The following is a 24,609-nucleotide window of genomic DNA, read 5'->3' on the forward strand; positions in this document are numbered from 1 at the left end:
TAAAAAAACCAAGCTTGACAGCAAGTGTATTTGTGCTCTGGAATAGCCAGAAACTAATTCTATTCTGGAACACTTTTATAGCTAAATAAAACTTTTTCAACTCTGATTCCCATTATCTTTGGCCCATTTCTTTAACTTAATTTCCGCGCTCCCCTCCCCTTGTCATTGACCAAAGTTCAATCACTTACTGCCTTGAGAAAAATTTGGAACGTGTAACTGAGGTCCCTATTTGGAAAATAAATTGCATGGGTAAAGGAGTCAAGAGAAAAATAATAGAGAAAATTCTCACCATTTTGGCCTCAACCTCATGGAACCTCAGGACTTACAACTTAGAAATCACAAACCTACATACAGAGGTATACTTGGTTGTACTCTAAAACAGTTTACCTCTCCAAGCATGTGACCAAGAATGACTTCCGCCAAAGTGTTTAGCTCCAGAGAGTGGAACATTCATTAAAAAGGGATGAATTTACCATAAAAAAATACTAATAGATATATATTTTATGAAGAAATGGAAAGCAGTACAGGTATACAGCAAATCCTTATTTATTCAATATTAGCAGGTACTCTGAGCGCCGAAGAATTGATGCTTTTGAGCTGTGGTGTTGGAGAAGACGCTTGAGAGTCCCTTGGACTGCAAGGAGATCCAACCAGTCCATTCTGAAGGAGATCAGCCCTGGGATTTCTTTGGAAGGAATGATGCTAAAGCTGAAACTCCAGTACTTTGGACACCTCATGCGAAGAGTTGACTCATTGGAAAAGACTCTGATGCTGGGAGGGATTGGGGGCAGGAGGAGAAGGGGACGACAGAGGATGAGATGGCTGGATGGCATCACTGACTCGATGGACGTGAGTTTGAGTGAACTCCGGGAGTTGGTGATGGACAGCGAGGGCTGGCGTGCTGCAATTCATGGGGTCTCAGAGAGTCGGACACGACTGAGCGACTGAACTGAACTGAACTGCCATGTTTCTCATAACCAAAGCTCATTTGGTCATTTGAAAGTAATATACACTCTTTAAAATATTTATTTTATTTTGTGTTTCTTAAGATCCTTGGCATTAATTGTTCTAAATAATGTATCATACTTATAGGCTCCCAAAGAATGGTATATATCCACAAAATACAATCTTGTTGGAAGGACTTTTGTCTGTTTCTAATTGCTTTTCATCACATTAGCCAAGTTGTCATCTCTCGTTTGCTATATGGAAAAAAGGTCAAACAGACTTTGTAAGGGTTTACTAGAATGACTTTTTCTCTTATTGGATACTCTAATATCCTGGAGTCTCAGAAACTAGATAAACAAGCTTGTTAAAAATCAACTTAAGCTAAACATAAATAAATTCTAAGTGAGGATTTGTTGTTGTTGTTGTTGTTGGCAAAGACTAACATTTGGGCTAATCAAAAGTCTTTTCAATCCTTACTTTCAGATTCTTGACTATTTCCTAAACAGTAGAATATGGCATTTAAGCAGCTTTTACTTAAGTTAGGCATTGCATGGTGTGCCTGTTTATAGGTTGTGTTGTTACTCAAAACAAATTTCATCATTCCAATCGTTTTTAGTGTTAAATTTAGCAGGAGATTTTTCAACAAGCTAAGATAGAGCATATGTAATAGAGATGAAAGCAATGTTCTCACACCTTTAGAATAAACCGCGGTAAATGCTTGACTTCAGGTCATATTCTGGCTTAATGTGTAGGCACTCCTGTGCAAGTTGAGGACACAAACACATTCACACCACATGCCCACACTCATGCACAGACTGACCCTTAGATGCCTCAGTAGCTTGTTATTCCAGCAAGTAAATCCAGCTCCCTCTTTTAACCTGAGTTCACTAAAGGCTGACTCTCTTTACTTCTGCCATCCATATGTTTATGAATGGTCCTTTGCTCTTGGATGTTATTAGGAGAAGCAAGAGATTCTTGGGAGTAACAAATCAATGAGGCCCTCAAAGCATTTTGGCAAAATGAAGAAAGCAAAACAGAGCAGTGTTTCAAAAATATATATGGTTCCTTTGAAGAAAATTAAAAAATCTCACCCTAACAATCTATTCATTTATTCCTGTACTCCTAGCAATGGCTTCTTTTTCACATTTCTGTCCCTCCCTCTTCTTTTTATAAAATTATTTATATATTTTTTAACCATGAGAGCATCCTGCTCCTCTCTCGCCAATATTGAAACTAATTTCAGGCAATGGGATGATTAGAGGCTGCATCATTACTCTAGAGAAAAATGAAAAGCACTACACCAGCCATTATCATCCTGCCAGAAAGGGAGAAAACACACTTAAATAACTGCTGAGTTAAGCCATAATCTTCATTGCTTAGATAGCTGCTGTCCAAGCAGAGATTCTCTCATCTACTTATCTTCAAATATATATTAAAAGCTTAGTTTCATTTTCATTTTTGTAGATTATATCTAATCAGTACCCATCTTGGAGCACAGAGTGAAGATATAATGCTGATCATTAGGCTGGAATAGATCTACATCTATCCCAAACTACCGCTAAATATTTCTGTAACGAGGAGACATCATCTCTACTAGTGAGAGGATGCACTGATTAAAAAAAGCTCCAAAATATTTGGGAACATTTAGAACTAACGCTGAGTTATCTATATTTTACTAATAATATTATTATAGATTTCAACTAGTCACATGCCTAAGACAGTGGTCCCCAACCTTTTTGGCACAAGGGGCAAGTTTCATGGACAAAAACTTTTCCACAGACTGAGAGTGGGGGATGATTCAAGAACATTACATGTATTATGCTGCAGCTGATCTGACAGGAGATGGAGCTCAGGCTGTAATATAAGCGATGGGGAGAGGCTATAAATACAGATGAAGCTTCTCTAGCTCACCTGCCACTCACCTCCCATGTGTGGCCTGGTTTCTAACCAGCACTGGTCCATGGCCTGGGGATCGGGGCCCCCTGCCCTAAGAGATTTCATACCTGCACGTAGACATGACACACACTTGGGACTTTTCACTTCTCCCCATTTTCCCATTTCTGTCCCTTCACTCATGAACTAATTTGACTAAAACTTAGAAATTACATTTAAAGGCTTCAATTTTAAACCTGAATTAAGAGAATCACCATTTTCCCCAATGTTCCTTTCATTCACCAAACACTCATTAGGACAAAACACATACATTCAAGGAAAGGTCACAGAGATATTATACATTCTGCAGTAGCACACAGAAATAATCCAAAAATGGAATGGCTTTGGAAAAAGTTTCAGGAGAGCTGATTTCTTTTGTAGGCTTCTCTTGTCACCTCTTTACTTTTCTTTACATCCAACCACTATTTCTTCACCAAACAACTCTGTGTTTCATGTAAAGCTTTTGTATGATCATTTATTTAGAACCAAATATTATGTTCATCACCAACTGAAACTGCCTCTTCTTTTGCACCCCACATCTTTTTTTTCTTTTCTCTTCCCTCCCTTTTGGCTTCCTTGGTGGCTTAGATGGTAAAGAATCTGCCTGCAGTGCAGGAGACCTGGGTTCAATTCCTGGGTTGGAAAGATCCCCAGGAGACAAGAATGGCAACCCACTCCAGTATTCTTGCCTGGAAAATTCCATGGACAGAGGAGCCTGTCCATGAGGAGGAGCCTGGGGGGGTTACAGTCTGTGAGATCACAAAGAGCCGGACCTGAGTGAGCGACTCCCTCCCTTTCATTCTTTCTTTCCTCTGTTTCTTCCTACTTCTTCACTCTATGTAATCCCTTTATTTCCTTCATAACTTTGTGAACAGGGAGCATCAGCACTTAGTGGGAAAATAATAAAAACTATTATAACAAGACTTAGAAAATAATAAAGAAGGAAGAAAGGGAGAGTGAACAGAAAGCAAGGAATTAGCTCAAACTCAACCTGATTTCCCAGCCTGGAATGCCTAAGCTTCCAGATCTTACTTCCAAACCAGCTGCAGGACATGGGGAGTAGAAAAGGGAAGTGAGAGTGTTGAAAACACAGATTGTTGAAATGTTGTTATTTTCTACTCTTTTTGTTTCCAAGAAAACAGAAGACAGAGGTCATGATTGTTTGACTGAGTTCATTTTGTCAGCAGAATTTTAGAGCTAAAAGGGACCAGCTCCCATCAACTTGGGGCTAATTAGCCCTTTTGGTTTCCATTTATGAGTGATCATCATTCATCATATTCTTCAATTCTTTGAGTTCAGATTCCTTTAAAGTGACTTTTTTTTTTCCACTTTGCAAAGAGCTGCCTTTTTCCATGAGGCTTGAAACCAGCCACACTCCAGGCCTAGCTGAGGTCCTCTATTCCAGATTCTTATCTCTGTAGCCAGCATCCAGCAGAGGCCTACCTGTGCTGCCTTGGTCTGACAATGACTCAGTGGTCCCTTCAGTGTCCAAGGCCTATCATATTACTTTCTCCTGCTCTACTTCCCTTTTTTCAGAGTTGCTTGGTATCAAGAAAAAAAGCTGCTAACACAACCAATCATCTTAATGTACCTCACCGAATTGAGGAAATCACACAGTATACTCTTACCACCTCAAAAATAGAAATTATACAGTTTTAAGATAATATAGCTAACAATCACCTCAGCCTCAATTAAGGCATCCAATAATAGAGGCATTTCCTTCTGCCTAACCATCATTTCTTTGTATTAGCAAGCTATTTCTGGCAGGAAACCCAAGGATTATTAAGCTGCTACATTTCCTCACTTCATTTCTAAATAGTTCCACCTGGACTGGATTTGTGAAGATTCATACAAAAAAAGCCAAAAATATCTTATCTGTCAACAAAATATTTGGACTCTGGAATAAACTGAATCTCTGAACACAGTATTAGAGAAACTGACCATATGAGCTCAATATATTTAGGGGTATATTCATTTTAATCTCTTCTAAGTCTAGCTACCAGAAACATCTTGGGAGCCAGTCCACTAGTCTTCCATGGTACCAGTACAACTTAAAACTGATTCTACTGAATCTCATGCCACTCTGCTTCACCAGGGTAAGATAAAGGGCAAAACTGTCTCATCACTCAACTCCAAAGAAGAAAATCATTGATTAGAGAGATCATCTTGACTCTTCTAAGACATTGCTTCATCCTGGCATAATTTTTTCCTCCCAGAGCTAGTAATTATGGGCATCTATTAGTGATATTTTCATTGATTGCTAATGATGCAGAGATTTAGTTTCTTAAATATTCTACCTGTGATGCATTATAAAATGTTGCTTGAGGGTTTCTTAAATCCTGAAATTAGAAATCCCTCTGATTTGAATAAAGAACAGCTCTGTTTAGTTCAGCAGTAACTCTTGTATCAAAACATATTTCCATTAGTGTAGTAATAGAAACTTCAATATGAAGATTAATCAAAATAGATCCTCAGCTTTAAAATAAAAAGCATAAGCAAAAGAGGATGCTATTTGCAACCACAGTCTTCTATCTCTCTGAAATATAAGAGAAGAAACTAGGTTAAGATGGCTGACTGAAGCCATTCAAATTTGTCAGAATATATAGAGAGTTAGCTAGATATTTAAATAAATTCATCTGAAAATATATGCATAACATCACTGCTAACCAGGAAATATTATCAGTTGTGAATCAGAAACATGGAGGAATCTGTGAAAAAATAGAAACCAGAATAAAGTTAAGTTAAAGTAGAGAAAGCCACAGATCACACACATGCAGGCAGGGACGACTGCAGAAATGAGGGCATCTCCAGGGTTATCCGACCTTTTTCATGGGCTTGTGAGAGGCTTTCAATTCCCCAGGGGCTCAGTTGGTAAAGAACCTGCCTGCCAAGCAGGAGATGTGGGTTCGATCCTTGGGTAAAGAAGATCCCTTGGAGAAGGGAATGGCAACCCTTCCCTTTATTCTTGCCTGGCAAATCCCATGGACAGAGGAGGCTGGAGGTCTACAGCTCATGGGGTTGCAAAAAAAGACTTAGCAACTAAACAACAACAACATGAGAGACCCCAGGGCAATACCTGGAAATAAGAAACTGTGTTATAAGCAAATATACCGCTTCCACATTTGTGCTGAGAAACTGGCAGCAGAAGCATGTGTCCATAAAGAAGAGTAATAAGGATGGGAGGGCCTCACCTAGTTATGAGCCACCAGAGGGCATACTATGGGTATAGGTCACTCACCGCAACACTCACGCACCCACCCGTATCATAGTCACACCAGATGACTTCTGGTTATCTGCATAACCCCTAGAGAAAGGAGAATAAGAAACTTTCAAATGCAAAAATAAATACATGATGGCGAATCACTATGTGATTCAAGAAAAACGCCATGAAAACATAACCACAGATAACAGAAATAAATAAATGAACCCCAGAGAATCCCAGAGTACCCTAGTGACTTAGTTGTTAGGACTCCAGACTTTCACTGCCCAAGGCCTGGTTTCGATCCCTAGTCAGGGATCTAAGATTCCACAAGCTGCATGGCATGACCAAAACAAAACAAAAGACTTCCCAGTTAAAAAAAAAAAAATAGTAATAAAAAAATCACAAAGTTCTAGAGAAATATGTCTTCAGTTTATTTTTATTTTTTCTAATTTTTATTGGAGTATATTTATTGGAGTATATTGGAGTTGATTTACCATGTTGTATTAGTTTCTGCTGAACAGCAAAGTCAATCAGCTGTATATATACATATAGCCTTTCTTTTTTAGATTCTTTTCCCATATAGGCCTTTACAGAGTATTAATCAGAGTTCCCTATGTTATACAGTAGCTCATTATTCAGAGAAGGCAATGGCACCCTACTCCAGTACTCTTGCCTGTAAAATTCCATGGATAGAGGAGCCTGGTGGGTTGCAATCCATGGGGTCGCTAAGAGTCAGACACGACTTCACTTTCACTTTTCACTTTCATGCATTGGAGAAGGAAATGGCAACCCACTCCAGTGTTCTTACTTGGAGAATCCCAGGGATGGGGGAGCCTGTTGGGCTGCCGTCTCTGGGGTCACAGAGAGTCGGACACGACTGAAGCGACTTAGCAGCAGCAGCAGCTCATTATTAATTGTCTATTTTATATATAGTAGTGTGTACATGTTAATTCCAATCTCTCTACCACCTTTAACCCTCTACCACCCTTAACCCCTGGTAACCATAAGTTTGTTTTCTATATCTGTGACTCTACTTCTGTTTTGTAAATAATTTCATTTGCACTTTGTCTTTAGTTTAAAATGGCCCAATAAGTTCCAAGCAGGATGTTTGGCAAACTGGTCCACCCTCCCAAAATACCCTGCAATTTCAGAACACAGTAAAAACTAAGCATTCAACTTTCACTAAGGAGAAACTTTACCTGTCCAGAAATCTAGCCTACTCTTAGAAATCAACAAATTGTGAAGATTAAAAAAAAAAAATCATAAGTTACAGAAGATTTAGTTCAACAAAATAAGGTTGATTTAGTAAAGATTTATAGAAATCTCTCTTGAAAATACTTAAAGGAAAATATGTTCTAAGTTAAGAAAGAAATCATCAAAATTATATTTACTTTCTGAAGTTTTCAATAATTGCCAATGATCCAATGCTATGCCCCTCAAAACCTTAAAATGTAAATGAAACACAAAAAAAGCTTAAAATATAATTAGCATAATCCTAGAGAATATGGAAACAATGCAAAAAAGCTTTACTCATAATCCAACATTTTAATAGCTCTTCTAGGGAAGAACACACACACATACCATACACACCACACACACACACATAATCTTTTCTAAAACATTTCTCATGAAATACATTGTTCTCTTTGTCTTGATTCAGTTTCCTATACCTAAAGAGAATATTGCCACAACAAAAGTCCTACATAGAAACAAAATATTTATGATAAAGCAAGCCACTCAAAAACACAGCCACACTCTCTGGCAAAAGTAGGAATGGAATAGACCATGATGCTACAATTGATAAAACAGGTAGAATTTACAGCCATAAGCTGCCCCAGAACAACTGCTCTGGACTCTTCCTCCACAGCAGCATTTGAAGTGGTTAGCTTTTATCAAAATTCCAGTTGTGTGAACCCCTATGGAGTCTAGTGGATATTAAAGGAGAAATTCACAGGGGCAGTTCGGAAATCAACAAGCCCGGGGCTCCAACATTTTATATTAGGCCTCCTTGATTGGGCTCCTTCTCTAGGCCTCCCTGGAGAAAACTGTTTTGCGGCTTTATAGGGCTTCTGCATTACAGGAGACAGAGACATTAAAATGTATGAAGTTCCAGAATGATCTAGCAGCCAGTTCATTGATTTTATGTCAGTGTGAGGGAGAAGGAATGGGATTCAAAACAGAGGTGGCTGGAAGAGGTGGCCTGCTTCTAACTGCCCAGGCTCCTTGGCTTCCAGAGTTTTCACCAGCCAGACTGCCCCAAAGAATCACAAATGCAGCATCTCTTGCTAAATCCCAGTTTGCAAAACAATAACCAATCCTCATATACTGGGCAGAGAGGTATGAATGGTATGTCTGAAAGCGATAGTTTTCATATGATGGTATCTTTTCTCACAAACTTACAGGGTAGTTAAAAACACATTAGATTCTTTAATTCTCAATAAATTAAAAATAAGAGATTACTGAAAGTATTTTTAGAATTCTGAGATGATTCTAATATAGTGAATTGAAGGAGATCTATGTAATATATATCTATGATATATTTGGGGCTTCCTGGTGGCTCAGATGGTAAAGAACCTGCCTGCAATTCAGGAGACCTGGGTTTGATCCCTGGGTCAGGAAGATCTCCTGGCGAGGGGAATGGCAACCCACTGCAGTATTCTTGCCTTGAGAATTCCACGGACACAGGTGCCTGGCCAGCTACAGTTCATGGGGTCACAAAAAGTCCAACACAACTGAGCGACTAACACACACACATGATATATTTTAAAGTAATATCATATATCATAGGTACATCAAATATGATATCATAGAAACTTCACAGATATATGTAATATTATATACACATATGGGGCTTTACAGGTGGCTTCGTGGTAAATATATCACAGCTATATATCAGATCAGATCAGATCAGATCAGTCACTCAGTCGTGCCCAACTCCTTGCGACCCCATGAATCACAGCATGCCAAGCCTCCCTGTCCATCACCAACACCCGGAGTTCACTCAGACTCACGTCCATCGAGTCATTGATACCATCCAGCCATCTCATCCCCTGTCGTCCCCTTCTTCTCCTGCCCCCAATCCCTCCCAGCATCAGAGTCTTTTCCAATGAGTCAACTCTTCTCATGAGGTGGCCAAAGTACTGGAGTTTCAGCTTTAGCATCATTCCTTCCAAAGAACACCCAGGGCTGATCTCCTTCAGAATGGACTGGTTGGATCTCCTTGCAGTCCAAGGGACCCTCAAGAGTCTTCTCCAACACCACAGTTCAAAAGCATAAATTCTTCAGCACTCAGCCTTCTTCACAGTCCAACTCTATATATATATATATATGTGCTTTGAAAAATTATAATGCAGAAATGACAGACAAGGGCAATCTTGTTCATGAAGTTGATAGATTAATTGCAATACCAGGTATTGTGGATTCTCATTGGGGTATCTTGAAGTGACAAGGTAAGTTTAGCTACACCAGAATGGACTCAGAAAGCCATGTTACTTTTGCAACTGCACCAGCAGTTTTAAGAAAAACCTGAGAATTCTCACTAATTATAAATACACCTCATTTTACTTAATCATAAAATACATAGCAAATTCTCAAAGTCAATCTGAAATGAACTATAAGAAAAAAGTAGGAAAAATGCCAATAAATATTAATACTAATATGAAATATTATTAACTAAGCTAAGATCCTTAAGTCTAATCACCAAGGAATAACTACAAAGCCCTCTGAGTACTGTTGACCAGGTAAGAGTGAAATGCACTCACAGAATTCGTTTTTAATGGCGAAATGGTGATTTTATTGGTTTAAATTATACCAGAAAATGTTACTTTTTGTAATGTAAGGTAAACATACGAAAGAATTTTTGTTTATTGTTCAGTTGCTAAGTCATGTCTGACTCTTTGTGACCACATGGACTGCAGCTCCCTATCCTTCACTATCTCCCAGAGTGTGCTCAAACTTATGTCCATAGAGTCAGTGATGCCATCCAATCATGTCATCTTCTGTTGCCCACTTCTCCTCCTGTTCTCAATCTTTCCAAGTATCAGGGTCTTTTCTAATGAGTTTACTCTTTACATCGGGTGTCCAAAGTATTGGAGCTTCAGTATCAGTCCTTCCAATGAATATTCAGGGGAGAACCCCATGGTCATTATAAAAAAGAATACTAATAGTCAAAAAAGTAAAGAAGAACTAAAGAGCCTCTTGATAACAGTGAAAGAGGAGAGTGAAAAAGTTGGCTTAAAGTTCAACATTCAGAAAACTAAGATCATGGCATCCACTCCCATCACTTCATGGGAAATAGATGGGGAAACAGTGGAAACAGTAGCTGACTTTATTTTTTTGGGCTCCAAAATCCCTGCAGATGGTGACTGCAGCCATGAAATTAAAAGACGCTTACTCCTTGGAAGGAAAGTTTTGACCAACCTAGATAGCATATTAAAAAACACAGACATTACTTTGTCAACAAAGGTCTGTCTAGTCAAGGCTGTGGTTTTTCCAGTAATCATATATGGATGTGTAAGTTGGACTATAAAGAAAGCTGAGTGCAGAAGAATTGATGCTTTTGAACTGTGGTGTTGGAGAAGACTCTTGAGAGTCCCTTGGACTGCAAGGAGATCTAACCAGTCCATTCTAAAGGAGATCAGGCCTGGATGTTCATTGGAAGGGCTGATGTTGAAGCTGAAATTCCAATACTTTGGCCACCTGATGAGAAGAGCTGACTCATTTGAAAAAACCTGATGCTGGGAAAGAATGAGGGCAGGAGGAGAAAGGGACGACAGAGGATGAGATGATTGGATGGCATCACCAACTCAATAGACATGGGTTTGGGTGGACTCAGGGAGTTGGTGATGGACAGGTAGGCCTGGCATGCTGTGGTTCATGGGGTCACAAAGAGTCGGACATGACTGAGCAACTGAACTGAATAGTCAAATTTAGAGACTAACTAAAAAGGGAGACTGAATAAAGGTAGACATATGAAAAAACATACAATTGAAGACCAGATTTAAGTTACCAACATCTCACAAAATCCACATTCAAGCATTTCAACAAAAATAAAGCCTATAAATAAAATAAGAAACAAAATCACAAGATACAAAAGGAATATCACTAAAAATGACAGAAATTTTTGACAGAATATTCAAATACCAAATGGAAAAACAATAGAAACCTGTAAGTTGGTATGCTAAAACTCAGCTACTGCAAAAGTCAGAAATAAGTATAAGGACAGTGACCTTGCACTGAAAAGAAAATTCTCACAAAAGGAAATCATTTGTTATTACCAGTGTAAAGTGAACTCTGTGGGAGAGGGATAGGGTGGGATGATTTGGGAAAATGGCATTGAAACATGTATAATATCATATATGAAACGAGTCACCAGTCCAGGTTCAATGCACGATACTGGATGCTTGGGGCTGGTTCACTGGGACGACCCAGAAGGATGGTACGGGGAGGGAGGAGGGAGGAGGGTTCAGAATGGGGAACACGTGTATACCTGTGGCGGATTCATTTTGATATATGGCAAAACCAATACAATATTGTAAAGTTAAAAAATAAAATAAATTAATTTTTTTAAAAAGTCTCAAAATAAGATTCTAACATTGCCTTTTCTATTTTCATCTTCCTGTGACCATTTAGTTTCACTTTAAAAACTTGGTTATATATCATGACCATAAAACATTAGAGTCCATTTTCCCAGCAAGAAAAATCAACACTTGTTCTGTCTTGCAACTTACTCAGCCCATGATAAAGAAAGAATGATCCAGCTGCTGTGAGTGTTCCAGTAGCTGCTTATCTTTCTTTCTTTCTTTTTTTTTTTAGTTATATTTTATTTTTAAATTTTACAAAATTGTATTAGTTTTGCCAAATATCAAAATGAATCCGCCACAGGTATACATGTGTTCCCCATCCTGAGCCCTCCTCCCTCCTCCCTCCCCATACCATCCCTCTGGGTCATCCCAGTGCACCAGCCCCAAGCATCCAGTATCATGCATTGAACCTGGACTGGCAACTCGTTTCATACATGATATTTTACATATTTCAACGCCATTCTACCAAATCTCCCCACCCTCTCCCTCTCCAACAGAGTCCATAAGACTGTTCTATACATCAGTGTCTCTTTTGCTGTCTCGTACACAGGGTTATTGTTACCATCTTTCTAAATTCCATATATATGCGTTAGTATACTGTATTGGTGGTTTTCTTTCTGGCTTACTTCACTCTGTATAATAGGCTCCAGTTTCACCCACCTCATTAGAACTGATTCAAATGTACTCTTTTTAATGGCTGAGTAATTCTCCATTGTGTATATGTACCATAGCTTTCTTATCCATTCATCTGCTGATGGACATCTAGGTTGCTTCCATGTCCTGGCTATTATAAACAGTGCTGTGATGAACACTGGGGTACACATGTCTCTTTCCCTTCTGGTTTCCTCAGTGTGTATGCCCAGCAGTGGGATTGCTGGATCATAAGGCAGTTCTATTTCCAGTTTTTTAAGGAATCTCCACACTGTTCTCCATAGTGGCTGTACTAGTTTGCATTCCCACCAACAGTGTAAGAGGGTTCCCTTTTCTCCACACTCTCTCCAGCATTTATTACTTGTAGACTTTTGGATCACAGCCATTCTGACTGGTGTGAAATGGTACCTCATAGTGGTTTTGATTTGCATTTCTCTGATAATGAGTGATGTTGAGCATCTTTTCATGTGTTTGTTAGCCATCTGTATGTCTTTTTTGGTGAAATGTCTATTTAGTTCTTTGGCCCATTTTTTGATTGGGTCATTTATTTTTCTGGAGTTGAGCTGTAGGAGTTGCTTGTATATTTTTGAGATTAGTTGTTTGTCAGTTGCTTCATTTGCTATTATTTTCTCCCATTCTGAAGGCTGTCATTTCACCTTGCTAATAGTTTCCTTTGATGTGCAGAAGCTTTTAAGGTTAATTAGGTCCCATTTGTTTATTTTTGCTTTTATTTCCAATATTCTGGGAGGTGGGTCATAGAGGATCCTGCTGTGATGTATGTCAGAGACTATTTTGCCTATGTTCTCCTCTAGGAGTTTTATAGTTTCTGGTCTTATGTTTAGATCTTTAATCCATTTTGAGTTTCTTTTTGTGTATGGTGTTAGAAAGTGTTCTAGTTTCATTCTTTTACAAGTGGTTGACCAGATTTCCCAGCACCACTTGTTAAAGAGATTGTCTTTAATCCATTGTATATTCTTGCCTCCTTTGTCAAAGATAAGGTGTCCATATGTGCATGGATTTATCTCTGGGCTTTCTATTTTGTTCCATTGATCTATATTCCTGTCTTTGTGCCAGTACCATACTGTCTTGATAACTGTGGCTTTGTAGTAGAGCCTGAAGTAGGGTAGGTTGATTCCTCCAGTTCCATTCTTCTTTCTCAAGATCGCTTTGGCTATTCGAGGTTTTTTGTATTTCCATACAAATTGTGAAATTGTTTGTTCTAGCTCTGTGAAGAATACTGTTGGTAGCTTGATAGGGATTGCATTGAATCTATAAATTGCTTTGGGTAGTATACTCATTTTCACTATATTGATTCTTCCAATCCATGAACATGGTATATTTCTCCATCTATTAGTGTCCTCTTTGATTTCTTTCACCAGTGTTTTATAGTTTTCTATATATAGGTATTTAGTTTCTTTAGGTAGATATATTCCTAAGTATTTTATTCTTTCTGTTACAATGGTGAATGGAATTGTTTCCTTAATTTCTCTTTCTGTTTTCTCATTATTAGTGTATAGGAATGCAAGGGATTTCTGGGTGTTGATTTTATATCCTGCAACTTTACTATAGTCATTGATTAGTTCTAGTATTTTCTGGTGGAGTCTTTAGGGTTTTCTATGTAAAGGATGATGTCACCTGCAAACAGTGAGAGTTTTACTTCTTCTTTTCCAATTTGGATTCCTTTTATTTCTTTTTCTGCTCTGATTGCTGTGGCCAAAACTATGTTGAATAGTAGTGGTGAAAGTGGGCACCCTTGTCTTGTTCCTGACTTTAGAGGAAATGCTTTCAATTTTTCACCATTGAGGATAATGTTTGCTGTGGGTTTGTCATATATAGCTTTGATTATGTTGAGGTATGTTCCTTCTATTCCTGCTTTCTGGAGAGTTTTGATCATAAATGGATGCTGAATTTTGGCAAAGGCTTTCTCTGCATCTATTGAGATAATCATATGGTTTTTAGTTTTCAATTTGTTAATGTGGTGTATTACATTGATTGATTTGCGGATATTGAAGAATCCTTGCATCCCTGGGATAAAGCCCACTTGGTCATGGTGTATGATCTTTTTAATGTGTTGTTGGATTATGATTGCTAGAATTTTGTTAAGGATTTTTGCATCTATGTTCATCAGTGATATTGGCCTGTAGTTTTCTTTTTTTGTGGCATCTTTGTCAGGTTTTGGTATTAGGGTGATGGTGGCCTCATAGAATGACTTTGGAAGTTTACCTTCCTCTGCAATTTTCTGGAAGAGTTTGAGCAGGATAGGTGTTAGCTCTTCTCTAAATTTTTGGTAGAATTCAGCTGTGAAGCCATCTGGACCTGGGCTTTTGTTTGCTGGAAGCTTTTGATTACAGTTTCAATTTCCGTGCTTCTGATGAGTCTGTTAAGATTTTCTATTTCTTCCTGGTCCGGTTTTGGAAAGTTGTACTTTTCTAAGAATTTGTCCATTTCTTCCACATTGTCCATTTTATTGGCATATAATTGTTGATAGTAGTCTCTTATGATCCTTTGTATTTCTGTGTTGTCTGTTGTGATCTCTCCATTTTCATTTCTGATTTTATTGATTTGATTTTTCTCCCTTTGTTTCTTGATGAGTCTGGCTAATGGTTTGTCAATTTTATTTATCCTTTCAAAGAACCAGCTTTTGGCTTTGTTGATTTTTGCTATGGTCTCTTTTGTTTCTTTTGCATTTATTTCTGCTCTAATTTTTAAGATTTCTTTCCTTCTACTAACCCTGGGGTTCTTCATTTCTTCCTTTTCTAGTTGCTTTAGGTGTAGAGTTAGGTTATTTATTTGACTTTTTTCTTGTTTCTTGAGGTATGCCTGTATTGCTATGAACTTTGCACTTTCGTTCTCTCCTTCCTTTAGTAAGAAGTGAAGTTTATATATGAGGATGGTCATCTGTTATCTTACCTTAGACATTTAGATGATTCCACTTATCAAACTTTCAACCTCCCTCCTCTCCCCACCAATCACCCTCCCCCAACCCATCCCTGCAGGATGGCAAGCTCAATGTACCCTAAACATGTTTTACAAACACTCTTTATTCTTCAAACCGTGTTCACTCGTGTTAAGAAGTACAACTCTCTTCTTGTTAGGTCTCAGCTGAGGCTCCAAGCCCAAGACTGGCATGATAAAATTTCCTTTTTAAAAGATGTGAGTTAGGAACAGAACAGAAAGCAATTATCACAGAAACTTGTCACCCTTGTACTTGCCTGGGAATGAACTGACATTCCCTTTACAGGGAGCTGCACTGATTCTGCCCACGCGTAGGAACCAGGCATTTGAGAAACTAAGGAACTGGTCAACTAATGGATAAGGGCTTGCTTTTGTTTACTTGGCAGAGTCAAAGGATTTCACTGTCTTTTGGAAGAAGAAATCATCCACATTCATGTCTGGTATCTTACTTTCACTACAGGGATAAAGACTGGCAGTTAAGATAAGGTACAAGTAAATGTCATGCTAAAGGCAAAAAACAAAGATGATTGCCACACAGTTTGCAATCTGTGGACCCAGCTTACACGTTTCTTCCTTTTTTTATTTAAACCCACTGCTGATAGCAGTGAGGCAGAGTGACTTACAGAGTAAAAAAAGTATAATTCGTAAAGAAAGTATTATCTAAAGCTTTTCTGGTTTAATTCAGAAAGATCTATTTTTCAGTGTAAACACCTGGGTGTCAAGGATTATGGAGGACATTCTCCCTAGTATCTGGTAAATGTACCACTCTAAGCATTACACAGATCAACTTCAGTGTATTTTTCTTTTGATTAGGAGAAACAGCTCTATTTGAAGATCTCTGTATGAAGCAATTTATTTTCAACTATGGCATGTGATATTGCTCCGCATGATTAAACTAATTAATACATTATTTCAATTTGGAAGGATTCACATTTATATCTAGCTTTCTGCATCCATATTTGTAAAGCTGAAAAATACTAAGGAAACTTCCCATCAAGAATGTCCTGCAATTTGCAGAGATGCAGAGGAGACCTAAGGAAAATAAAACAGGTGCAGTAGGTATTTTTGTGCTGTCTTCTCAGCCTATGGTAAGTCCCTTCTTCTGAGAACTAATTCCACCCACCAGGGAAGGATTTTTAGTAGCCATGTTTAAAGCACAGTGACTCTGCCATTCTGGCCGCAGATGATTGGCTCAAAATAAACATCTGATTCAAATTGGTCCAATCAGATTCTGCCTTCCCTGGGAATTTGTACAGAAGGGATATAAACTAAGGAGAAGGGAACCAATCAGTCAGTCATCTTCCTCTTGCCATGTGCCTGGAAAAGGAGATAAACCAGATCCTGGTAAAGAAGAATAAAAAAGATGCAGATTGAGACAAATGCATGAAACGAGAGAAATAGAGAATACCATGTGGACTCATGATAGCTCTCCATCTTCTCCTGCTGACAATCCTGCTTCCTTCAACCTCCACAGGTGTTGTTCGGGAACTTACTCCCATTAAACTTCCTGTGTGTAATTTTCCATCTCAAAATCTGTTTCTGATAATATGAAAACACAGATTCACAGTCTTACTGGTATTATTTTATCCACTACTTACTACAAAACACATAAAGATCAATGCTCAGAAATTCTTCTAATTGGATATTATTATTATTACCTAGGACTGTGTATTTCACATTACAAGTTAAGTTTCAAAAACATAATAACCTTGATACCCTAGAACACTTTGAATCATTTTAGATTGATCAAAATCCAAAGGAGAATGCACAGCATTTACATTTTTAAAAATAAGAAGAAATTTTACATCTGAACTTATTTTATTAGCCTAACCACATGTTGAAACACATATGAAACAACATCTGGTAAGGCTTTCCAAAAAACTAATCATCTATCTGTGAAACAATTACAGCAGAGAACATGGAATTCCTGGCTTTATCTGAATGATAAAACATACATTAAACAGCTTTGGGTTTTTAAGAGTGCAGAAATCTCATATTTTCTTTATTCTTCTCTTGGCAATTACAGTCTTTCCTGAAATCTGAGAGCTTGGAGAATTTGCATATTTTCTATTTGAACCCTGAAAATGTCCATTTGTGTCTCAGTGATAGAAATCTATTGTAACAGAAAATTCTCCTCCACTCTTTAAACACATTTTTGTACAAGCAAAAGAATGTGTGTGTGTGTGTGTGTGCGTGTGTGTGTGTTCAGCTGTGTGTCACTTTTGTGACTCTATGGACTGTAGTCAAACAAGCTCCTCTGTTCATGAAATTTTCCAGGCAAGAATACTGGAGTGGGTTGCCATTTTCTAGGGCTTCCTTGATAGCTCAGTTTGTAAAGAATCTACCTGAAATGCAGGAGACCCTGGTTCGATTCCTGGGTCAGGAAGATATACTGGAGAAGGAATAGGCTACCACTCCAGTATTCTTGGGCTTTCCTTGCAGTTCAGCTGGTAAAGAGTCTGCCTGCAATGCAGGAGACCTGGATTCGATCCCTGGGTTAGGAAGATCCCCTGGTGAAGGGAAAGGCTACCCACTCCAGTATTCTGGCCTGGAGAATTCCATGGACTGTATAGTCCGTTGAGCCACAAAGAGTTGGACATGACTGAGTGACTTTCACTTCTTTCACTTTCTCGAGGGGATCTTCCTGACCCAAGGATCAAACCCACATGTCCTGCATTGACAGGCAAATTCTTTACCACTGTGCCACCTGAAAGAATGCACTGCATTTGAATTCTTAAAAAATAATGAGATATTTTACTAAATCTAAACGTAAGTCAGTTTATTAGCCTAAGCACATGTTGAAACACATAAAACATGGCATCTGGTTGTTGTTGTTGTTCAGTCACTAAGTCGTGTCTGACTCTTTGTGACCCCATGGACTGCAGCATCACAGGCTCTTCTGTCCTTCACTATCTTCTGGAGTTTGTTCAAATACATGTCCATTGAGTCAGCGATGCTATCTATTCATCTTATCCTCTGATACCCGCTTCTCATATTGCCTTCAATCTCTTGCAGCATCAGGGTCTTTTTCAATGAGTCAGCTCCTTGCATCAGGTAGCCAAACTATTGGAGCTTCAGCATCAGTCCTTCCAATGAATATTCAGGATTGATTTCCTTTAGGATTGACTGGTTTGATCTCCTTTCAGTCCAAGGGACTCTCAGAAGTCTTCTCCAACACCACAGTTTGAAAGTATTGATTCTTGGCACTCAGCCTTATTTATGGTCCAACTCTCCACATCTGTACATGCTACTAGAGAAACCATAGCTTTGACTATACAGACCTTTGTCAGCAAAGTGATGCCTCTGTTTTATAATATGCTGTCTAGGTTTGTCATAGCTTTCTTTCCAAGGAGCATGTGTCTTTTAAATTCATGGCTGCAGTCACTATCCACAATCATTTGAGAGCCCAAGAAAATAAAATCTGTTACTGCTTCCACTTTTTTTCCCCTTCTATTTTCCAAGAAGTGATAGGGATGGATGCTATAATCTTAGTTTTTTGAATGTTGAGTTTTAAGCTGGCTTTTTCACTTTCCTCTTTCACCATCACCGAGTCTCTTTAGTTCCTCTTCACTTTCTGTCATTAAGGTGGTATCATCTGTATATCTGAGGTTGTTGATATTTCTGGCAATCTTGATTCTAATGTGTAACTCATCCACACCTGCATTTTACATGATATACTCTGCATATAAGTTAAATAAGCAGGGTGACAATATACAGCCTTGATGTACTTCTTTCCCAATTTTGAACCAGTTCTTTACTCTATGTCTGGTTCTAACTGTTGTTTCTTGACCCTCATACAGATGTCTCAGGAGACAAGTAAAACGATCTAGTATTCCCATCTCTTTAAGAATTTTCTACAGTTTTTTGTGATCCACATAGTTAAAGGATTTAGTGTAGTCAATGAAGCAGAAGTAGTTATTCTTCTGGACCTCTCTTCCTTTCTCTATGATCCAGCAGATGTAGACAATTTGATCTCTGGTTCCTCTGCCTTTTCTAAATACAGCTTGTATATCTGGAAGTTCTCAGTTCATGTACTGCTGAAATCTAGCTTGAAGGATTTTGAGCACAACTCTACCAGCACGTAAAATGAGTGCAGTTGTATAGTAATTTGAACATTCCTTGGGATTGCCCTTCTTAAACTGGTTTTTTCCAGTCCTGTGGCCACTGCTGATTTTTCCAAATTTGCTGACATATTCAGTGCAGCATTTTAACAGCACCATCTTTTAGGATTTTAAATAGCTCAGTTGGAATTCCATCACCTCCACTAGTTTTGTTCATGAATCACAGCCTTGGAGTGGCAAATGGGGCTTGTGCAACTAACGAATTTATGGCATCTGGTAAAGCTTTCCAAAAAACTAATCACTTATCTGTGGAAAAGGAAATGACAATCCACTCCAGTGTCCTTGCTTGGAGAATCCCATGGATGGAGGAGCCTGGTAGGCTACAGTCCATGGAGTCGCAAAGAGTCGCACACGACTGAGCGACTTTTTACTTTTACTTTACTTTACTATCTGTGAAAACATTACATCAGAGATCATGGAGTTCCTGGTTTTATCTGAATGATAAAACATGAATTAAACAACTTTGGGTTTTTAAGAGTACAGAAAATCTCATATTTTCTTTGTTCTTCTCTTGGCAATTATAATCTTTCCTGAAATCTGAGAGCTTGGAGAATTAACATATTTTCAATTTGAACCTTGAAAATATCGATTTGTGTCCGAGTGGTAGAAATATATTGTAGCAGAAAATTCTCCTGCCTATTTAAATACATTTTGCATAAGCAGAAGAAAAAGTCTTTAGATTTTATTTAAAATTCATGCAGGGACTTCCCTGGTGGTCCGGTGGTTAAGAATCCACCTTGTTAAGAATCCACCTTCCAATGCAGGAGATGCAGGTTTGATCCCTGGTCAGGGAACTAAAATTCACATGTCATGGGGCTACTGAATCTGTGTGCCAAAACCAGAGAGTCCGCAAGCCACAACTAGAAGGAAGCCACCTGAGTGCTGCAACTGAGACCTGATATACTTATAAATAAATATTTTTTTTAAAACCTCTTGCAGTTAACCAAAAGTGATATGTTCATGTTTTATTACTAATCAGATGTACAATAATAAGACCCTAAATTGTCTATGGTTATCACAAATACTTTGTCTTTTCTGCAACTTCTTTCTCCTTGAGGGCTCAAAGGGTTTTTAACAGAATTAAAACCTTTACAGAGCTTTTAAAACAGCTGTGCTCTCCTTTAGGGGCAAAATACCATTTTAATACACAATTCTTTGAGATCACTGATGCCTTTGATAAGTGACATAATGGTAAAAGTTAAGAATATCACTTAAATTATTATTTTCCCTTTAGCATTTCATGGGATATAGGAATCTGATTAATATTTTACCATCGTAAATCTGAACATAATTCTTGAGAAACAATGTATTGTTCTCTTTAAATACATCTGCCCCTTATTATAACAGATTAGTGGCCAATACATATTTTTCCTATAACAAGTGTTCAAAACAAAAGAATGCCCTAAGTTGGAAAATATTAAGGAGAATTTAACACAGGTCATCATTTCAATGGTGGCTCAGATGGTAAAGAATCTGCCTGCAATGCGGGAGACCTGTTTGATCCCTAGGTCAGGAAGATCCCCTAGAGAAGGGAATGGCAACCCACTTCAGTATTCTTGCCTGGAGAATCCCATGGACAGAGGAGCCTAGTGGGCTACAGTCTGTGGGGTCATAAAGAATTGGACACGACTGAGTGACTAACACACTTATATCTGAAATTGGTTAAAGCTAGTATGATAAGCAGAAAAGTTGTAGATTGTTCTGACATTTTCAAAAGTCATTTTATTATTTGGAAAGCATATTAACCAATTTAACCTAATAATTGAAATGTTGATGCACTTTCAGCCTTTTACCTAAAGCAGTGGTATTTGAATACCTTTGGTATTCAAAGGTTTATCACAGCTTTGCAGTTTCCTGGCCTTTAAGCCTGTATCTGTATTGGTTTCTGAATGAGGTGTCGTTTTAATACTTATGGGGCCCATTTAAACATCACTGAATCAGTCGTGATCGTTGCCTGCTAAAATGCCCTCTTCCCTCTCCTTCCTGACCTGTAGAGTTTTTTTGTTTTTTTTTTAACTTGCTGCTCCAGGTCTTGCCTTGGGTTGAGAAAAACACAGCTCTTGGCAAGATTTGGAATTCTCAAGCACCATCCTTATTGCCGTGTCCTTTTGCCATTTGGATTGCTTATCCTAGGGATAAATTTATATGCCAATCTTGCTTTATCTTGGATCCTAACACTACCCTGACCAGTACTTGACAACAGACCAGAAGTTAATTACCATGATCAAGACAGAATATATAGAGCCTCCATCTGTTTCTACACTGAGTAAACGTTGGTCCTTGCAACCGGAACTGACCCGTATGTGATTCTTTAAGAAATGAGAGGTTTGCATATTGCAGATATACTTCCCCAATTTGAGCATCATAAATAATATGTCTCAAGAACTCCGAAGTCTGAACCTCTTCCATAATGAGCCAATAAGCCAATCTTTCATTTCACTCATTTCATGCCATTTTATTAATACATTTCTATAAGATTAAAAAACAGCAGGTACTTATTTTTTTCTTTCCTTTAGAACACTGCCCATACACACACACACACACACACACACACACACACACACAAGGTATATAAAGGCCAAAGAAAAAGGAACTTGATTTTTGCCTGTTACATGTGTGTGTGTGTATTACATATATATATAACATATATATATAGTATGCATTTTTAAATTTTATAAGTACAACTTTTCCACTACTATTTCTTTAAAAGATATCCCTCAAAGTTCAGTTGTCATTCATCCTTGACTCCTTTCTTATTGTCAGAAAATTTAAAATTCAATTTAATATGGAAATTTTCTTCCTGCCTTTCAGTGAAATACCAAATTTGCAAAACTTTCAGATGTCTCACCAAATTCACACACAGGCATTCTGTGAGTGTTTGAACACTTACTGGCTACATGGATGTCCAAATGAAACAGAAGGAGAGTTCTCCCCACTGAGAGAGAGATGGCCCGTCCCCTGCACATCAAAAAAAAGAAAAGAAAAGAAACGAGAGTATATTCAGCCTGCTGGCTCTTCTATTTTTCTATTATGTCACATTTCACTTTCTATCTTGCTTTCTTTAGAAAAAAATGAAATGAGTGGAGAAACTATTATTTCTCATCAACCTCTTTGGAAAAGCAGACATTTAAAACAGTTTCACTGACGGGGAGCGTTTGTTTACTTCTGTCAAATTTACAGACTTTATAAAATGGTTTTTTGAGCATGATATGAAGCCTTGGAGGCTTGTGCTGAGATGAAACATCTGCTCCTGGTCGAAAGAGCCTCTTATTCTCTATGTTTCTACCATTGCTCCTGGGCAGAGAATCAATGAGCATCGCCTTCTGCATATATGTGGGGTTAGGTCTTCCTTTAACCAATAGAGCATAACTCTGGCAAAACCCATTTATCCTAAAGTTCAATGCTGTTTTTCAATTTCACAATCATCCCCCACCCTTTTTTTCATATACACTAAAAAACAAAACAAAACAAAAAAACAAACAAAAAACTACAGTACAAATGTTTGGGAAAAAAAGATAAGTGTAAAAGTAAAAAATCACCAATAACTCCCAACCCAAAGATGACCATTGTGGCTCACAATCTCAGGTTTATCCTTCCAAAAATAAAATATAAAAGAATAAAAATGTTTATTATTAAAACTGACATTAGACTATACCACAGTTTTGAAAAATACTTTGTTCATTTAATATGTTGTTCATTTAACACAACATGTTAGTGTCCGTGTCATATTTGTATCCATGTCACATTTAGTGTCCATGTCATCACTGTACAGACCTCCCTTAATTCCTTTAAACATTCCCTTATTTTTGGACGTTTAAGTTTTCCTAAATCACTTGCTTTTATAGACAGAGCGAAACTAATGCTACAGTTTGGAAGTTCCTGTTACATATCCCTTCATAGCTTTTAAGTATAAAGGATAAAACAAGGCTTTATAACTTTAAAGATGATTTTTGCCAAATTGATTTGTGATTAATGGCAATTTTTATTTGACTTGCTTATGTATGCAATATTGTACACATGAATCTTTGGAAAAAGTGAAAGAAGTCAAAAGATGGAGGGAGAGAAGGAAGGAAAAGAGAAGAAAGGGGCAGCACTGAGTGCTTCATCTCTACCACATTCTGCTAAAAGCTTTCAACACTAACATTCATTTAACCTTTACTGTAAGCCTTGACTTACCATCTTCTCTTGTATATTAGCCCATTCTAACTATGATCAATTTAAGAAAAGAGGCGTTAAGAGGATCACAGATTACACATAACTTGAATACTTTTATGGCAAGAAGCTGTGTGACTTTGGAACATTTGCCTAACTTCTCAGAAACTTATCTCATTTATAAAATAAATATGATGTTCATATCTCTTTCTTTAATAGAAAGAATGCTGCCAATACCTTGAGGTATCTCCAAATTCCAATCTGAAGATACAAAACCACTTAGGTAAGACTTATCTGCGTGCGTGCTAAGGCACTTCAGTCATGTCCAACTCTGTGTGACCCTATGGACTGTACTGTACCAGGCTCCTCTGTCCATGGGATTCTCTAGAAAAGAATATTAGAGTGGGTTGCTGTACCCTCCTCCAGGAGATCTTCCTGACCCAGTGATTGAACCCGCCTTTCTTATGTCTCCTGCATTGGCAGGTGGGTTCTTTACCAATAGCGCCACCTGGGAAGCCCAAGACTTATCTGTTGCTGCTGCTGCTGCTAAGTCGCTTCAGTCATGTCCGACTCTGTGCGACCCCATAGACGGCAGCCCACCAGGTTCCTCTGTTCCTGGGATTCTCCAGGCAAGAATACTGGAGTGGGTTGCCATTTCCTTCTCCAATGCATTAAAGTGAAAAGTGAAATTGAAGTCGTTCCATCATGCCCGACTCTTCGCGACCCCATGGACTGCAGCCTACCAGGCTCCTCCGTCCATGGGATTTTCCAGGCAAGAGTACTGGAGTGGGTTGCCATTGCCTTCTCCACAAGACTTATTTAGGAGGGGCCAAAAACATGTTCTGTTTGGTCAGCCGACACCAGAAAGTTTAACCAGATGAAGGTTGAAGAGAGCAAAACAGTCTTACTGGAGAAAGTCATTAATGTGCTATGCGTGTACCTCACATACTCTCTCCTCTCCCCACCATGGCTGTTCCTGCTGGGCAGGGCAGAGGAAAGAAGTCCTTCCCCTTGACCTGCAGCTACTTGCCAGGAGCTTCCTAGGGATAGCACAGAACAGCTCTTTGAA

Source organism: Bubalus kerabau, chromosome 2 (genome assembly GCF_029407905.1).
Source record: "Bubalus kerabau isolate K-KA32 ecotype Philippines breed swamp buffalo chromosome 2, PCC_UOA_SB_1v2, whole genome shotgun sequence".
Taxonomy (NCBI): domain Eukaryota; kingdom Metazoa; phylum Chordata; class Mammalia; order Artiodactyla; family Bovidae; genus Bubalus; species Bubalus kerabau.